A 17,746-nucleotide genomic window follows, 5' to 3' on the forward strand; every position below is an offset into this window, starting at 1 on the left:
GCAGTGAGGGATGTGGTGTATTTTTATAATTTTATGTTGGCTTCACCTCCATTTTGAGCGTAGGTTTAACTTTCTAACACCAGAAGCAGGGCTCAGTCATCCTTGACATAGTTTCCAGTTCTATACCACATCCAAATGGTTCAAGCCGGTGGCTAGAGATAAGAACTTAGCAGCATTTTTCTCATCTCGATGACTGGTTCCTCTTCTTTTAAACAGACATTCAGGCACTTGTCTGTGAACTTAAAGTGTCCCACACCCTATTTCCTCATGCATACTGCTGATTGCCAAAATGTTCTGTCTCTGTCCGCCTGATCCTCCATTCCTGCTTCCTGGGACCTGGGAATGGAGAATTGTCCTCTGAACTCCTCGTGCCCTCCCTGCTCAGGATATGTAAGTAAAAGTCATTGCACTTTTATAGTGGTAGTGTACTGAATTTGTACCTTCCATCTGAAAAATTAGGGACATCTGTAGGTCCTGGAACCAGAGTGATGGTGAGGTAGGTATAAACTGGGCATGGATCAGACAAGAGCCACAAGGGCATCTGCCAGTATAAGCAAGTTTCCCGTGTGAGAAGCCCCCTGGTCATGGGTCAAACAACTAGGCATTAGGTCGCCCACCAGGTAAAATAATGTCCTGTGAGAGGCACACTGTAAACACTCACATCCAATTCTCTTTATATTTTCTTAAGGCAGCGTTGCCAGCTACTTTGGTAGTGGAACCCCTAATTAGTTGGAGGGGCTCTCAAAACAGGAGAATTTATTATTATCTATTTAAACCTATACATTGTCTATAATTTTTTCTCCACTACAATTTTGTTAATACTGGGGAATCATGAATTCAATCATAGATGTTCGTATTTCTGACATTCTTAGGAATGTATCTTGCACATCCTTCTATTACATCTGTGTATATCTTTATAACACAAAAATTATTCCTGCATATATTTTACTGTTTTATTGCTCTAAAAGCTTTATGAGGAAGAGAGAGATAAAAATGGGATAAAATACTATATGACAGGGCAATTGAGGTGCGCTCGTAACACATTTTATTCTCATTTAATCAATACCAAAACAGTGGCTTTGAAATATTTGGAGGTTTGTAAATATTGCAGCCACATAATAGAAGCTCAAAAACTTCTTCACAATGATTTTAACTCTAGGATCTGGGAATATGGAAGGCAAAATAAATGTATAACATTTTATAAAGACAGATCTTTGTTTTTATATTAATGTGTGAACATAATTGCTGTTATGGGTTGAATGCACCCTCTACAAAATTCATGTTGAAACTTAATCTCCATTGTGATGCAATTAAGAGGGGGGGGCCTTTTGAGAAGTGATGAAGTCACGGTGCTCAGTGCTCAGGAATGGATTGATAAAAAAGAAGTTTCAGCAAGAGTTCACCCCTTTTTGCACTTGTGTCTTCCGCCATGGGAGGATGTCACTGTGAGAGGATGCCATCGATGGAACGAGCCCTCACCAGACACTAATGTTTGCACCTTTATACTGAAGTTTTCAGCCTCCAGAACTGTGAGAAAATAAATTTCTCTTTTTTGTAATCTATTCAGTCTGTGGTATTCTGTTATAGCAGCACAGAGGGACTAAGGCAATTGCCTACCCTGCTTGGGAAATGCAGAGGCCTGGTGTGGAGTTTAGCAGTGTCATGAGCTTGCATCAGCCTGGATCACTGAATCACAGCATGTAGGACACACTATGGAGAGTTTCTCGTGCCAAGATCAGACGCGGTATATGCAAGAATAAATGTGTGCATGAATCAAACCAGAGGTTGTGTTTATTTCTTAATTACTATATTGTATTCTTGCTATCCTGACTAGTCCAGCCAACAACCTTACAATTCTAATTATCTGACTGTAGATCTTACCAGGTTGTCTATGTACATAAACTAGTCCTCACTTTGCAAAAGCTAACTATCTTGTTTCGTTTTTTCTTTTTTTCCAATCATGTCAACTTAATTTTGGCTTGTTTATTTATGCACTGAATGTTGAATTGAGGAGATATGGCGAAAATACTTTACTTGCTTCTCATTTCAAAGGAAAAGCTCTTAAAATTTACTATTAAATATAATTCTTATTATAAGTTTTTATAAACTAAGGAAATTACTTGTGTCATTCTATTTAAGATTCTTTTCAATTGATCATGCACTGTTATTGAACATAATCTAATAATATTCTTTTAAATCCATTGAAATAAACATGTTGATTTTCTTTAATCTTCTAATCCAGAAACTTACATCAGTGGATTTTCAAATGTTCATTCAGTTTCGAATTTTGGGGGAGGATTATATTTTTAAACCACTGTTGGATTTAGTATTTTAATATTAATGTTAAATTTTTACTTATAGTTATGAGTGTATTAACTTGTAGTTTCTCATTCTCCTACAATTTTTGTATCAAATTTATACAAGATTTGTAAATTTGAAGAGATTTGTTGTTCTTGTTTAATCTTGTTTTAAGGTGAGAATGATTTATTCCACAAATATTGGGAAGAATTTAACATTAAAATGCTTTGGGAATGATGGTAACTGTTTGGTTATTATTTAAGTATTAATTTTATTATTTAATAATGTGAGACTACCCATATTACCTATTTTTAGTTAGGCATGGAAATTTTTATTTTTCTATTTAAATTTCTATTTAAAAGAACATTTTTTATTTGATAGTATAATTTTCTATCGTATTTTCTTCTTTTAATATTTTTACTACATATTGAATTTTGTCTTCTTTTCAATTCCTAATTGTATCTATTCATCAATTTTGCCACAAGTTGATCAATTTTATTAGATTTGATTTTACAAGAATTTACATTTGCTGATTGTGTGTGTGTTTGTTTTTTAATGTGTTATGCACCGCTGTTATTCTCTTACTCCTTTTATAAACTCATAAGTTAGAACCTGGGCATGGATTTCCTTTCTTCCCAAATAAACATTTAAAGATAAAATTATCCTGTTAAGTATGTTTTCAAAAGTTTTTACCTATGTTATGATGGCAAACAATTCAATGTAAATAAATCCTAATTTCCATTGTGACTGATTCTTTTCCTGTGTTTGCCTTCAGTGCAGCTTATATTTTCTAAATTGTTTCTTTTAGTTATGTTTTTGGTTGATTTCCAAATTACATTATGGTCAGAGAAAGATATATATAATATCATTTTTTAATTTCTGAAGTTTACTTTGCTAATTATTTTAAGGTCAATTTTTAAATTTACCATGAATTCTAGAAAGCAATATGCATTCTCCAGGTATTGAGTGAATTGTTCATATCTACCAATTAGGTTAACTTCCTTGTATTGTTCAAATCCTCAGTTATCTATTTTTTCTGATTTATTAGATTATTTTGTCTGATTTATCTTCCAGGAGGTGTGTGCTAAAATTGCTCAATATGATTCTGAATTTTGTTTAATTTCTTCTTGGAATTTTGACAGTTTATTGTTCCATCTACTTTCAAGCTATGCTACCAGGCAATTTACCATGAGATGGTTATATCTTCTTGCTGAATCAAATACTTTACCATTATGCAGTGATTTATTAAAAATTAATGTCGAATTTGTTTAGTATGTCTCATACCAATTAATTTATACCTGTCTTATTTGGCTTAGTATTTATAAGTATGTCTGGAGTTTTTTTTAAGTTAATAATCCCAGAGATTTTTTAAAGTTAACAACTTTTCTTTGAATATGTGAAAAAGATTTACTTCACATTCCATTTCTGGTAAGTTTAATATTTACTGTCTCAGGGTTTTTGTTTAATATTTCTATTATCTTTGTTATCCTGATTATGGAGTCCACCGTTTGGGAACACTTTTGAGGGAATTTTTTTGAGATTTGCTTTAATTAAATTTTTCTTTTGTTTTTCCCAGGGAAATAAAGCAACAACGTAACTTAGGTGTATTTAAACTAAATTATTTACTTGGGTTTTTCTGGAAGTAGGTGTGGTATAAATTCTAATCCCAAACCTGTTTGAGGACAGTCATGAAACTAGAAATTCGGTGAGGCAGATTTTCTTCTCAGTATCTATCCCTGTCAAATGGATAGTGTTATTTCTAGTAAAAAGGACCACATGCTTGCCTCCTGTGTCCAAAGTTCTAAGTCATAAAGGATTGCATATACCCTACCTGCTGGGTTTGGTAGTGCTATTTTCTCTATTATTGTATTCATTCTCTTATTTTTCAGAAATTTTTTCTCACTTTCTTGCTGTCTCTGGAACGTGTGTATATATATATATATATCCGTATTATCTTATCTTATTTTTATTATCTTATATTATCTTATCTTTAATTATATTTAATCACAAGGCACACATTTTCTGAGAAAGTATTCTCTTTCCTGTGCTGAATAACTTTCCAGATGTATACATTTAATCAGTAAATTATTAGGTTAAATTTTCTTGCTCTTATTCTGCAATATACTGGTGTTTGTCATATATATGTATATGTATATATGTATATGTATGTATATATGTACACACATATATACATATATGTATGTGTGTATATATACATCTATGTATATGTGTATACATGTATGTATATTTGTATATATATTTGTGTATATATACACACACCCAGTTTTTGCCTCATAACTCCCATATCCCTTTTCATAATGTTGGGGGTCTTTGGGTCTCAGAAAACAGAATCTCTCTCTTCAACCTTCTCCTGACTTCCTTTCACTTGCCTAAGGCAGGACTCTAATCTGACTGTGGGTCCTAAGACCTTCATTCCAGAGGGGGTCCTGCCTCACACACTGAAGGAAGCAATACTGCATGCAAGGCCAAGAAGAATCTGAACAGACAAACGTTGCCGGGTTAGGATTATACTCCTTTTGTCCAGTCACATTTCCACACAGTTGTCAATCATGCCTATCCAATGAAGTTTCCGTAAAAGGCCCATGAAGACAAGATTCAGAGAGTTTACAGACACCTGAACAAGTGGCGATTCCCAGAAGGCAACACATTCAGAAAGGGCACGGAAGCTCTGTGCCCCTTCTCACATACCTGATCCTAGGCAGTCCTTCCTCTGTATCCTTTGTAATATCCTTTCTAATCAACTGGCACATTTAAATGTTTCCCCGAGTACTGTGAACTGTTATAGAAAATTACTTGAACCAAAAGAGGTGGTTGTGGAAAACCCATCTTGAAGCTGCTTGCTCAGAATATTCAGTCAGGAACCAAGAAATGTAGCAAGAGCAGCCACGGACAAAACCCCTCAGACACCGAGATAGTGAAGGGAGTGGCTTTAATCAGCTGGGAGCATCGGCACGCTAGTGTCTTAAAATCCGAGCTCATCAGGTGCTTAACTTCTGTCCCTTTTAAGGCTCACATCTCTAAGGGGGTCCACGTGAGAGGGTCGAGATCGATTGAGCAAGCCAGGGGGTACCTGACAGGGGCTGCGAGCCCCGGTGTTCAGAGTGAAACAGAACAGAACGGGAGGTTTCACCATGTCCTTCCGTACAATGTCTGGAATCTATAGATAACAACAGTAGCTAGGTCAGGGGTTGAATTTTAACTACCAGGCTTAGGTCAGGCAGGCCCAGGTGTGGTTTCGGGTCTGGTTCCTGGACACCGGGCTACCTGCTTTTAGTTTCGGTTCTCTTTCCTTTTCTGAGTATAAAACAATATAAAAAAAAATATGAGAGGGTCTCTCTCTTCCCTCATGACTAGTGTCTGGTTCTGAAAACCTTATTCTGAAAACCATAGTACAATTCTACATTCCTATATTCTGAAAACCATAGTATAATTCTACATTCCTATATTCTGAATACGTTCCTATATTCTGAAAACCACAGTATAATCCTACATTCCTATATTCTGAAAACCATAGTACAATTCTACATTCCTGTCCAAAATTTCTAACATAGCTCAAGGTCAATGATACGTGCCAATCAGAAATCCTTCTCCCCCCACATTGGATGATGAGTCGTTTTAAATCAATGTAAACACATCAGTTCTCAGTTCTGAAAACCGGGCTCCCCACCTGTGGAATCTGACACTTACCTCTACGTGGATAGAGTCAGAATTGAATCGGAGGACACCTTATTGGTGTCCGATGTGGAAATCAACCTCCACCACACACCAGTTTGGCCACAGAAGTCCTTTTGTGTGTTGATGATTGCTGTGGTGTGAGAGCAAAGAAAAACATAGTATGAATTTTTCTTAAACAATACCCCTTTTGTTTATAATCTAGTATTTGTGTAATAAGAAATGTGTAGCCATACAAAGTCAATTACTTTCCCATTAGCCACTTGCTTTCCGCTGGTTTTTCCCTCTCAGATTTAATGCTAGAAGACAGAGTCTTATTCACAACAGTCAGTTTAAATTCACATAATTAGAATTCATCTAGCTTTTCAGTAGTGTGTGAAAAGATGTGTAACTACTCGTATAGGCTTGAACAGTAAATACAAATATTGTCAGAGTATCCTATCTAAAGCCTTACATTTAGTATCTTCACATGTGTGGTCTAACCCACTCTATTTTCTAGCAGAGAACTGATGTGTTTACATTGATTTAAAACGACTCATTATCCAATGTGGGGGGAGAAGGATTTCTGATTGGCACATATCATTGACCTTGAGCTATGTTAGAAATTTTGGACAGGAATGTAGAATTGTACTATGGTTTTCAGAATATAGGAATGTAGGATTATACTGTGGTTTTCAGAATATAGGAACGTATTCAGAATATAGGAACGTAGAATTGTACTATGGTTTTCAGAATATAGGAATGTAGAATTGTACTACGGTTTTCAGAATATGGTACGTTAATTCAAAATCATAATTTTAGAAATATATTTGCATGACTATGTTTAAATATTATTGAGTAGACCTTGCAATACCATTACAGTGACAATGAGCATTGCTACAAACAGCTATGCCAGTGTTTTCACTATCACTGGAACTACCATTGCCCCCTTACATTTCTCTTGGCCTTCCTTGCTCAGCTGAGCCCTACAGCTGAGAAAATGTGGCAATGTGGTAAGGTGGTTCGAAAATATTAATTCATTGGAGAATTATCCCTCCTGCAGTTCTTTCACTTCTTATAGACATAAATTTACTGAACTAAAAAAGATTAAAAAGTTACATTTTAGCTTTATATTATGCCCTGCAAGTCACAAAGTAAAATATACTTAAAACTGTGAAGGCACTATGGGAATCATAAGAATTTGATGTTGCTGAGAGCATCTAGGACATTTAAAGAGGAGAATTAAGGGTAGTATACCTAATGGGAATAAAAATCAAGATCACAGTAACAGAGATAAAAGTGTTGCAAAGAAGGGATGAAGACATCTTGGTGGGGCTGCCTTTTTTTTAGTCGTTAAATTATCTATTTATTAATGTAGGGACATTTATCTCTTGACTTTGATATAATGATCTTGGTAATATATATGTACATCTAAGGAAAAATTTTAACTTCTTCTCTGCAAAGTTTGCGTCTTCAACTATGCTCATAAAATGCCAAGCTAGTAAAAAGTGTTTTAAATTTAGTAAAATTCATCTCTTCACAAAGATTTTACAGCAATTTTAGCTGTAATATCTGAATAAGATAACCTAGACATGTGAATGACTTCAGAAATATTAGTACTAAACTCTTTGTAGTTGCTTTATCGTGTCTTTCCATATTAGTACAGAAAGGAAATCAGTTTTAAGTTAAAAAGACCCACAGTCTGAAACAATTACCATGGTTACATACCCTAGACTACCCTGACTCCATCCAACTTAGTTCTACTCTCTCAACGCATACAACAAGATGTCCTGGGTGAAAATGAGTTCGTTAAATGACTAGTCTCTGTCACAAGCTACATTTGGGCACAGAAACACGTTTTTCTACTGAACTTAGGTCTGTTTTTACTTTTTTCTGAAAATAAATAATGTTTTCTACCTTCCTCCTTTTCGTACAGGTGTCCAGCTTGTATTAAAAATGCAAGATCATTGTAGTTGAAAAAGTACATATTTTGGCCTCAGACAAATTTGGAATTTCATGTTTATTCTTCAGCCAATGCACGGCAAGTTCTTGGGCCATTTTGTTAGTCTCACTGACCCTCAGTTTAGTAGGTCTCATTATTGTTTTGAAATGAAGTACATAAAATGCCTAGCATAAAGAAGGTATCTTGTACAGACAGATATAAGGATGACTACGAGCATCTTTATTCTCTATTTTTCTAAAGCTACGTACAATGGCTACATTATTTATAAATTGCTGTAAATATATATATATATATATATATAGCTAATACTTAGCTTTATATATATAAACTATTAGATAATACTTAACACTATATATATATATGAAATTAGATAATATTTAGCTATGTTTTCTGCATCTTCATTTGGGAGCCTGGTTCATTCCCAGACTTTATTATTAAAAATCTTAAGTATTGACCGGGCGCAGTAGCTCACATCTGCAATCCCAGCACTTTGAGAGGCCGAGGCAGGTGGATCACCTGAGTTCAGGAGTTGGAGACCAGCCTGGCCAACCTGGTGAAACCTCATCTCTACTAAAAATACAGAAAAAAAAAAAAAAAATTAGCCGGGCATGGTGGTGGGCACCTGTAATCCCAGCCACTTGGGAGGCTGAAGCAGGAGAATCACTTGAACCCAGGAGGCAGAGGTTGCAGTGAGCCAAAATCACACCATTGCACTCCAGCCTGGGAAACAAAAGCAAAACTCCATCTCAATAAATAAATAAATAATCTTAAGTTTATGAGCTAATTAAATATTATCACGTAAAGATAATACCACTTTAAATTCAATATTTCATTTTAAAATATAAATTGCATTTTTCTTAATTACCAAAGATATTGTTTTGGTCTCTGGATAGGTATTCTAAATCCTATTTTGAAACAAAAAGTTTTAACAATGAATTATATTATACTATTAGTTTTCAAGAAAAAGGGTTACTAATGTTATGGTAAATAATGAGCACTTTAAAGATTTATGTGGGCATTTTGAGATTCAAGGATTTCTCAGCAATTTCTAAGCAGTTATCGTAGTGTACCACTTTCTCATAAAACCTGGAACTGATCCAGGATGGGCCTAAAGTTCTCAGCAACAAGAAGGTGTGACCTCCATTCTAATGCACCACTGGTAATATGACAGTATCTGTTCCAGTTTCAGGAGCATTGTCTTTTTTCCAGGGAACATTTTATAATATATTTTTACAAAATACAGATTTTGTTTCATATTTCATTGCTTCCACTCAATAGATAGTTTTCCAGGGTGCCAGTGTAAATCTTAACCCTATCATTTTCCGACTGACTGAGCTTTGGCAAATTACATAAATTCTGTACATTTCAATTATATTACTGCATTAATTGGGATAATAATAGTAACACCTTCATGGGGATGTTGAGAGGATTAAATGACTTATTGTATATAAAATACTTATAACATTAATCTAAGCAAAATAAAAATAAGAAATGCAGATAGTAGAGAGAATCTTGGGGTAGCTTATACATCAAAAGGATAACCTCCTGGGACTAGAATATGTTCATCATTGCATTTCAAACATCTTTGAACAACTTCTTAAAGTTAGAAATATATTTTACATCACAATCCTAGAAAATCACACATGTACACATACACTGTTCAAATAAATAAAAGTGTAATAAAACAATACTTTTAATATGATGCACATTGATGATTTTAATACTTCTATTTTCCATCCTATTTAATTCTATTTTATTCTGTTTCTTTAAAAAAATAAGTTATTGACCATCAACCAGTAGATTAGTTTTACAACTCACAAATGTTTTACAACATCCACATTGAAAACAATACTATATAGGGTTATCTTCCTTCAGGGTACTTTATTTTCTTTTTATTTCCCCTCTTCTTCCTGACTCCTTTTTTCTCTCTTATATTTCCTTCTGCCAGTGAATATGAAACCTATATACTCTGGAGTCATAAGCTTTTATCTTGGCCAGACACCATGGCTCACGTCTGTACTCCCAGCACTTTGAGAGGCTGAGAGAGGAGGATCATTTGAGCCCGGGAGCTTGAGACCAGCCTGGGCAACATGAGGGAAGCCTATCTCAACAAAAGCAAAAATTATCCTGGCATTGTGGTGCACGCCTGTTGTCCTAGCCAGTCAGGGGGCTGAGATAGAAAGATCACCTGAGCCCAGGAGGCCGAGGCTGTAGTGAGTCATCATCTTACCACTGCACTCCAGCCTGGGTGACAGAGTGAGATCCTGTCTAAAAAATAAAAAAATAAAAAAAGTGATAATTTTTTGAAGTTTGGTGATTCTGATGTGAATCAAGTAGTCAATTGGTTGTTTATAACCCAATCCCCGGTGAAAAGGGTGCTCCTCCTTGGTTACTATAATCAGATAATGAACTCGGATAAACAATAAATCCTCTAGTCTTTAACTCAAGATCCAATGCCTCACATGCTCAAAGTATATAGATTGCTATCTTCACTTAAATATACACATTCAATAATTTTAATACAATGCAACACTCTCATATACCAATTATATGAATGAAGAGGTAGCCATTATGCCTTTATTGAGAGGTACTATCATATTGCAGAATATGAACATGAGGTACATATAAACCTAAAATATCTAGACATTTCTTTTTAAAACTTGCAACCTTTGAACTATCTGATAATTTAAACATGACTCCACACAGAAAATGTAACAGTGAATGGAAAAACAAGGCAACCACAGTAAAATTCTATTTTTTTAAGTTTCCATTAAAAAAAATTTTTAATTTCAATTATTTATTTGTTTGTTTGTTTTTGTAGAAATGGGGTCTTGTTTTGCTGCCCAGGTTGGTTTTAAACTTCTGGATTTAAGCCATCCTCCTACCTTGGCCTCCCAAAGTGCTGGAATTGTAGTCATAAGCCACAGTTCCTGGCCACGATTTTAATTTAGAAAAGGCTGTAAATTGAAAATATATACAGTGATCACTTGTACAGGGCTTACATCACCTCCAATAAAGCAGGAATACTAAAGTAACTTGATCACTGACATGTTTTCAAGGCTGCTGATCTGTAGTCTGCCCATTCACTGTTGATATGAGTCTCCTAGAAGGAAGATTCATACATTCTCCATGCAGCTTGATGCCAGAGTTCTTTCTTAAAACTTTAGACTGCTGCCCAAAGCTTTAATGGGGAGGACAGGCTTTTATTAACATCCAGCAGCAGAAATCTATTAAATCATGAAAGTTGAATGTGGAGCCCACACTTGACTTTTCTGTATTTTATCCATAGATTTGTAGGCCTCAATTTGTGACTTCATTACTTGATATTTGACTCTAATTAATGAGAAATAATGGACAAATCACCCCATCCCCTATCTGCCATCTTTTACATTGTGTCTATGTGTAAGGATACTATTATCTCTGTCAAACACAGCATCCATTGATGTACTTTAGCAAGCAATACATAAAAAGATCCCTTGCTGATTTTTATTTTGTTTTAATTTCACCTTAGATGCCAAGCTAAATTGTGACATTTCTGACCTTCATTTTTTGGCTTGCCACAACTTTACCTTGGGGCAGACAAGTCACTTTTGGCAGTTTCAAATTATAGATCCTTAGCACTGTTGGATTTTTAGCAAGAAGCAGAAAGCCTTTCTTTTCTCACACTATATATATCGAAGCTCCTCTCTTTAGTAACGTTGATGACTGTCTCCTTTAACACCTTACTGAAGAGTGAACATAAGTCATTGACACACACCAGTAGCCTGATATTTTTTAGAGAATCTTATTTTTCTACAATGGCTCGTATTATCCCAGAGCCTTGGTAGTGAATTCTAAGCTAAAAAATTCAATATTTTATCCAAGATTTTTACTATCATATATAAGTATGACTTACCAGCCTAGGTTTGCTAGGTAAAGTACAAGATGACTAGTCAAATTTAAATTTCAGAAAAACAACAAATTATTTTTAATATACATTTATTTCATGCAATATTTAGAATATAATTATATTATGAAATTATTTATCAGAAATTTAAATTTAGCTGAGCATTTGTGTGTGTGTTTGTTGAAACTAAGAAACTTGTTCAAGCACAAAATGGAGAAATCTCATTAGTCACATACCATCTTATTTAAGCAGTTTCATGTATAGACTTTATCATTTGAAATCCTTAATATCATGCACTAATTATTGGTCTACCTGCATTTGACAGTCTGTATATATTCTCAGAGAGCTCAAGGAGTGGAACCAATGAATTACAAGGATTGTAAGGGCTAATATTTAGTGATGAAATTGGTGATCTTAATCAATTCATCATTTCTCTGTGCTTTACTCTAAATGTTGGCATCATTCTCTCCTATTTTTCACATTATGAGTTGGAATATGATAAACATACAATAGAATTCACTAGAAGTTATCTTCCTTTTTGGATCTAAAATTTGATTTTTTTGTACTTAATATTAATTAAATGTACCATCACATTAATGAGTCAGATAATCTCTTTGATATTCTGGTAATCTTATATCATATCCCTGTATTTTGTATTTTCAGATAAATTATTTCTTCCTGAAATCATTTTGTTCACTTATTTGTCTCCCTGTCAATGGCCTGTTCATCTGATTATAATGTAAATGACATAACAGTAAAAAAATCTATTCTCATAGGATGAAATCTATCAACACACCTGAAACACAACACAAACATTTTTCTCTCTTAGATTATCCATCATGATTATGTTATTTACATGAGTCAACTTCTAGTTTGATTTATTTCGAGTTACAAACTGATCTGTTTTTCTCTTCAGAAATGTTATTTTAATACAATATTACATCATATTTGAAAAAATCTGATGGCCCAGTTAACTGATATTCTCGGAAATTCAAAGGATAACCAAGCTCCAAGATATTCAAAATATTCCTACACATTTAAGTACTAGATTTATTAATGTGTTCATAGTTATAGAAATAATTTATAAAAATTTATAATGATTTATAAACGCCACCAAAATATTCCTCTGATGAGCATCCTACCTTCCGTATGTGTTTCTTCCAATTACTGTGGTTGAGGTAACTAAGGTAGTATAAGAAGGTATTTCTGCAACCTGTAATAGGATATTTATCTGTGTGTGAGTTTCAGATGAAGACATGTTTATAGTCATAATTCTTATACTTTGGCCCTAATCGTTTTCATCTGTATGCAAACTAAACATATGCAAAAATAATACTATTTTACTTTTAACCAAACCTTGGTCGTGTATTAAGTTGACCTTAGCAGTCACAGAGACTAGGTTCTCTTGTCATTTTCGGGTGACTTCTAATCTCATTGAGGACATCACCAAATTCTTCTAACCCTTTGTTTGTATATTTTCTTCTGTGTAACACTTTCTTCTAATCATTCTACCAGAATTTAGTTAAATTATTTTCAATAACTATAAATGATGCCATAGCTTCTTTACAAGGTTTCCTGACTAATAGTCTATTTAATGTATATTAAATAAGAAGTAATAGTCAGCTAAGGCAAGTGTCCTTTTGATCCCATTACTCAGCTTCTTACAGCACTACCATGTTGCCAAATGGCCACTTATATCAAATGAAAATTACTGACCATGTCTTCTAAAATATTACACCAATTAACAGATACAGACCCTGAAATATGCAGATATACTTTATTGAAATGATCTCATCCCATTTCATCTCAGCCCATGTTCTCTTGCAGCATCAAATATTGTTTTATGGATCAGTATGTGAACTAGTAGCCTTTGGAAAATGTACAAGTGGATTTTTTTTTCATTTCTACGGGGTGTGTATAATATGGGCCTTAAAATCAGACTTATGTTAAAGTCCTAGTTTTTACCACTTTTTTTTTTTTTTTTTTTTTTTTTTTTTGAGACGGAGTCTCGCTCTGTCACCCAGGCTGGAGTGCAGTGGCCGGATCTCAGCTCACTGCAAGCTCCGCCTCCCGGGTTTACGCCATTCTCCTGCCTCAGCCTCCCGAGTAGCTGGGACTACAGGCACCCGCCACCTCGCCCGGCTAGTTTTTTGTATTTTTTTTAGTAGAGACGGGGTTTCACCGTGTTAGCCAGGATGGTCTCGATCTCCTGACCTCGTGATCCGCCCGTCTCGGCCTCCCAAAGTGCTGGGATTACAGGCTTGAGCCACCGCGCCCGGCCCTTAGTTTTTACCACTTTTAACTGGCTAGTGACAAATAATGCTTTTAAACATTTGCTTCTTACTAAAAGTATTTTGAAGTGTGGATAATATTACCTATCCCAAGTGTAGAAAGCTAATAATTAATGTGATATATACTTTTGCTAAAATCAGTGCTGGAAGAAAAAGTCAGAGGATAAGCCGTTCATAGAGCATGCATAGTAAATCAAGAAAACAGCAACCATCACCACAACAATATAACAGGAAAACTTATGAAAGTTAACAAAGGATTAATTTGGAATATAAAAATGAACTAGTTTAAAACCTCTTTGCTAAAAATAAAATTATCATGTGCAGTTACAAAGAAACAACAAAAACAAATCAATCACAAAGAAAACCCAGAAAGTATTCTCTTTACTGTGTATTTTCTAAAGAGTATAAACAGCAAAGCTAAAACAAATTGTACAAAATATCTTGAGAGTGAAATGATTCAGTCTAATCAACAATAACATCAGTATAACCACATATCACAATGATTACATTAACATGTAGAAATCAGAAAAAACATTATTAAATAAATGAAGTTATCCAAAAAGATAAGCTAACATTCATGGACCTTAATGCAACATAAAAATGGTAAAAATATATTTTTAAAAATATCTTACAATGCAACAAAAATGCACTGGAACAGCTGTTTCAGAAATCATTTAACCCCTGAGCAATCGAGTGGGCAAAAGTGAATGATACGAGAAAATGGAATATGATGAATGCTGTAGACTTATTAAATAATTATAACCATAAACAATACAGAAGACATGCATCATTTTTAAGGGCCTATGAAATAGTCTGAAACAATAATCATTGGTTAGGGGTTAAATAACACACACATACACACATGCATTCAAATACACACACACAGATAAAAATTATTTTCAAAAGTCATCAAAGGAGAAATTTTACAGGTTTCCTTTTTTAATGATGTTGCAAAATTATAGAAATAAAAGAAAATCTGCAACAAACTCATACTCTGCTTTAGTTGCTTCATGGCAAAATAAACCTAAATGTTAGAGTCAAAATAATTTATAAGCTAATTAAAGTAAAAAAGCTATATATGATAAAGAATTGGGCCAAAAAATTGGAACCCAAATAAAATTTTACTGAATTTAATTAAGTAAAATCAATCAATTAGCAGAAGTATTATTAAAGTTATCCTCAAGAAACATGGGAAACAAAGATAAAAGGAAAAATAATGAAGAGAAATATAGCACTAATGATTAAACTCAATAACTATTATTTTAGGGGAAAAATACAAACAGAAAAGACAACAGTTAAACTACTCAAATAAGAAGAAAGAGAGATAAAGATGGCCAGGTGCGGTGGCTCTCTTTGGGAGGCTGAGGTGGCTGGATCACAAAGTCAGGAGATCGAGATCATCCTGGCTAACACGGTGAAACGCCGTCTATACTAAAAAATACAAAAAATTAGCTGGGCATGGTGGCGGGCGCCTGTAGTCCCAGCTACTCAGGAGGCTGAGTCAGCAGAATGGCGTGAACCTGGGAGGCAGAACTTGCAGTGCGCCGAGATCGCGCCACCGCACTCCAGCCTGGGTGACAGAGCAAGACTCCGTTTCAGAACAAAAAAAAAAAAAAAAAAAAGAGAGAGAGATAAACACAGTTTTATGAAGTTGAAATGTAAAAAGTACACCCAAAATTTAATTTTTAGAAAGCCAATATGTATAAAATCATATTATCACATAAAATCTCGTAGTATAGGTCAAAAACAATGCACAAAGAGAAGCAGATTAAATTTCAAAAATGCATTGTAAGGTATTTAAAAAAATCATTTCAATATGCAAAGTTAAATTAACATTAAGTGACACAATTAGTTGTAAAATAAACAAATCATTTAATCAAAATACATAGAAAAAGGTAATTTTGTTGAAATTAATATTCAATCGTGTTAAACTTTCTTAAACAAAAAGTAAACATCACCATAATCATAACAGTTCCTTAAAATTTAAGAGTAGCATGTAAATATGTATTACTATTTGCCTTTTTTTCAAGAGAGACAAAATTAATAGTATTTGTATTCTATATTAACAATTTCTGAAAATCCCAAGTCGTTATAAAAAATGCCTATTTAAAGATCTAATTAGCTATAAAATTGACATATACAATTTAATATTATTGTTACATATTTCAGTGATGGTGCATCTGTAAGTATATTGGGAATATATTTATTTCATTATCGCTAGACAGCAAAAAATACTAACTTAAATTTATGGTGCCAATGCAAATTTGAAAAAATCTATACTGGGAGAGCTATATGGTATATCAAAAGGCAATAAAGAATTTAATACATGGAACAATGTATCATGTACTTTGATAAGAAGACAGTATTTAAAACATTCAAATTTATCCTAAATTAATTATTAGCTGTAACAAATTCTGATTGCAATTGTTAGATGTCATAAAAGTTTTATAGCTTCAACAAGAAATTTTAGAGTCAATCTAGATGAATTATTGACTTCAGATTTCTATAACTTCTGAGGGAACAATATTGCCAATTACGGGTTTACATATTTTCCTCTGATATTAAAACCTGTTTGTAAGTCACAATAATATGATATTATATGATATTAAAACAATAATAGGATAATGGTTGAAATATGCTTCTCTAGATATGATAAAACATATGCAACAAAATGATATATGACAAGTACACCATTGGAAATTATAAAGTAAAAATCAATTGCCTAATATTTTATCTGTAGAAAATTATTAATTTTAAAAGGTAAACTGAGGCATAATAAAAGTTTTGAAGATTTTATTTGAACAAACAGTGACTCATCAATCTGGCAGCTCCATACCAGGAGTCGACTGGGGGCTTTGCCTAGGGAATATAAGCAGAGGGTTTATGGACTTGAAAGTAAAGCAGAGAATGTATTTGATTGGTTGCAGTTATACAGTTGCTTTATTTGATCTATTCTGCTGCAAAGTTTCTAGTTATAAAGCTATATATTAGTTGACACAGTCTGCCTGGTTAGCCTTAAGTCTTTTTCTTTAATATAGGCAATAACAATAAGTAGCTCAAATTAAGTTTTGCTTATGTTTGTAAATCAAAAAATGTTAAGTTTCCTTATGTCTAGGTGGCTTTGTCTGTTTAGAGATTCTTCAGGCCTGGTCTCTACTTTAATTTGCTTTAACATGAAATATTAGATAAAATATATTATAACTTACATCATAATACAGCAAAATTACATGCAGATAGTTTATGGAGTTTAATATGAAGAAAATGTTATTTGTTACAGTAGCATAAATGGATGTATTTATCCAATTAATAAATTGTACCTGGGATGTCGTTAAGATGGTGGACTAGAGGCACCTAACACTTCCCTTCTCCACACAGAAAAGGACCAAAACAACAAGTAGATAAGAACACATCAAATAGAGTGTCTAAGGAAGAACATTACCATTCAGTAAAGAATTACAAAGACTCTCTCAGGCACTAAAAGTTAAGATGACAGCACAGAAAGCTAAGCAAAGCCAGCTGGCATTCGCTTAGAGCAAATAAAACTCCCCAGCACTGGAAACGGGTAAGAATAAACCCAGGAGTTCATGTTTTCACACCAAACGCCTGCAATTCTAGCTATAAAAGAGCCCCTCAGCC

The 17,746-nt window shown here is 33.9% G+C and overlaps 1 long non-coding RNA gene across 1 annotated transcript; it reads left to right on the forward strand.

Moving 5' to 3' along the window:
• Nucleotides 1-207: 207 nt before the first annotated feature.
• Nucleotides 208-1,778, forward strand: LOC113219628. Its single transcript, XR_003306606.1, has 2 exons — nucleotides 208-390; nucleotides 1,588-1,778. It is a non-coding gene; the product is annotated as an uncharacterized LOC113219628 (long non-coding RNA).
• The last annotated feature ends 15,968 nt before the right edge of the window (nucleotides 1,779-17,746 follow it).

Source organism: Piliocolobus tephrosceles, chromosome 19 (genome assembly GCF_002776525.5).
Source record: "Piliocolobus tephrosceles isolate RC106 chromosome 19, ASM277652v3, whole genome shotgun sequence".
NCBI lineage: Eukaryota > Metazoa > Chordata > Mammalia > Primates > Cercopithecidae > Piliocolobus > Piliocolobus tephrosceles.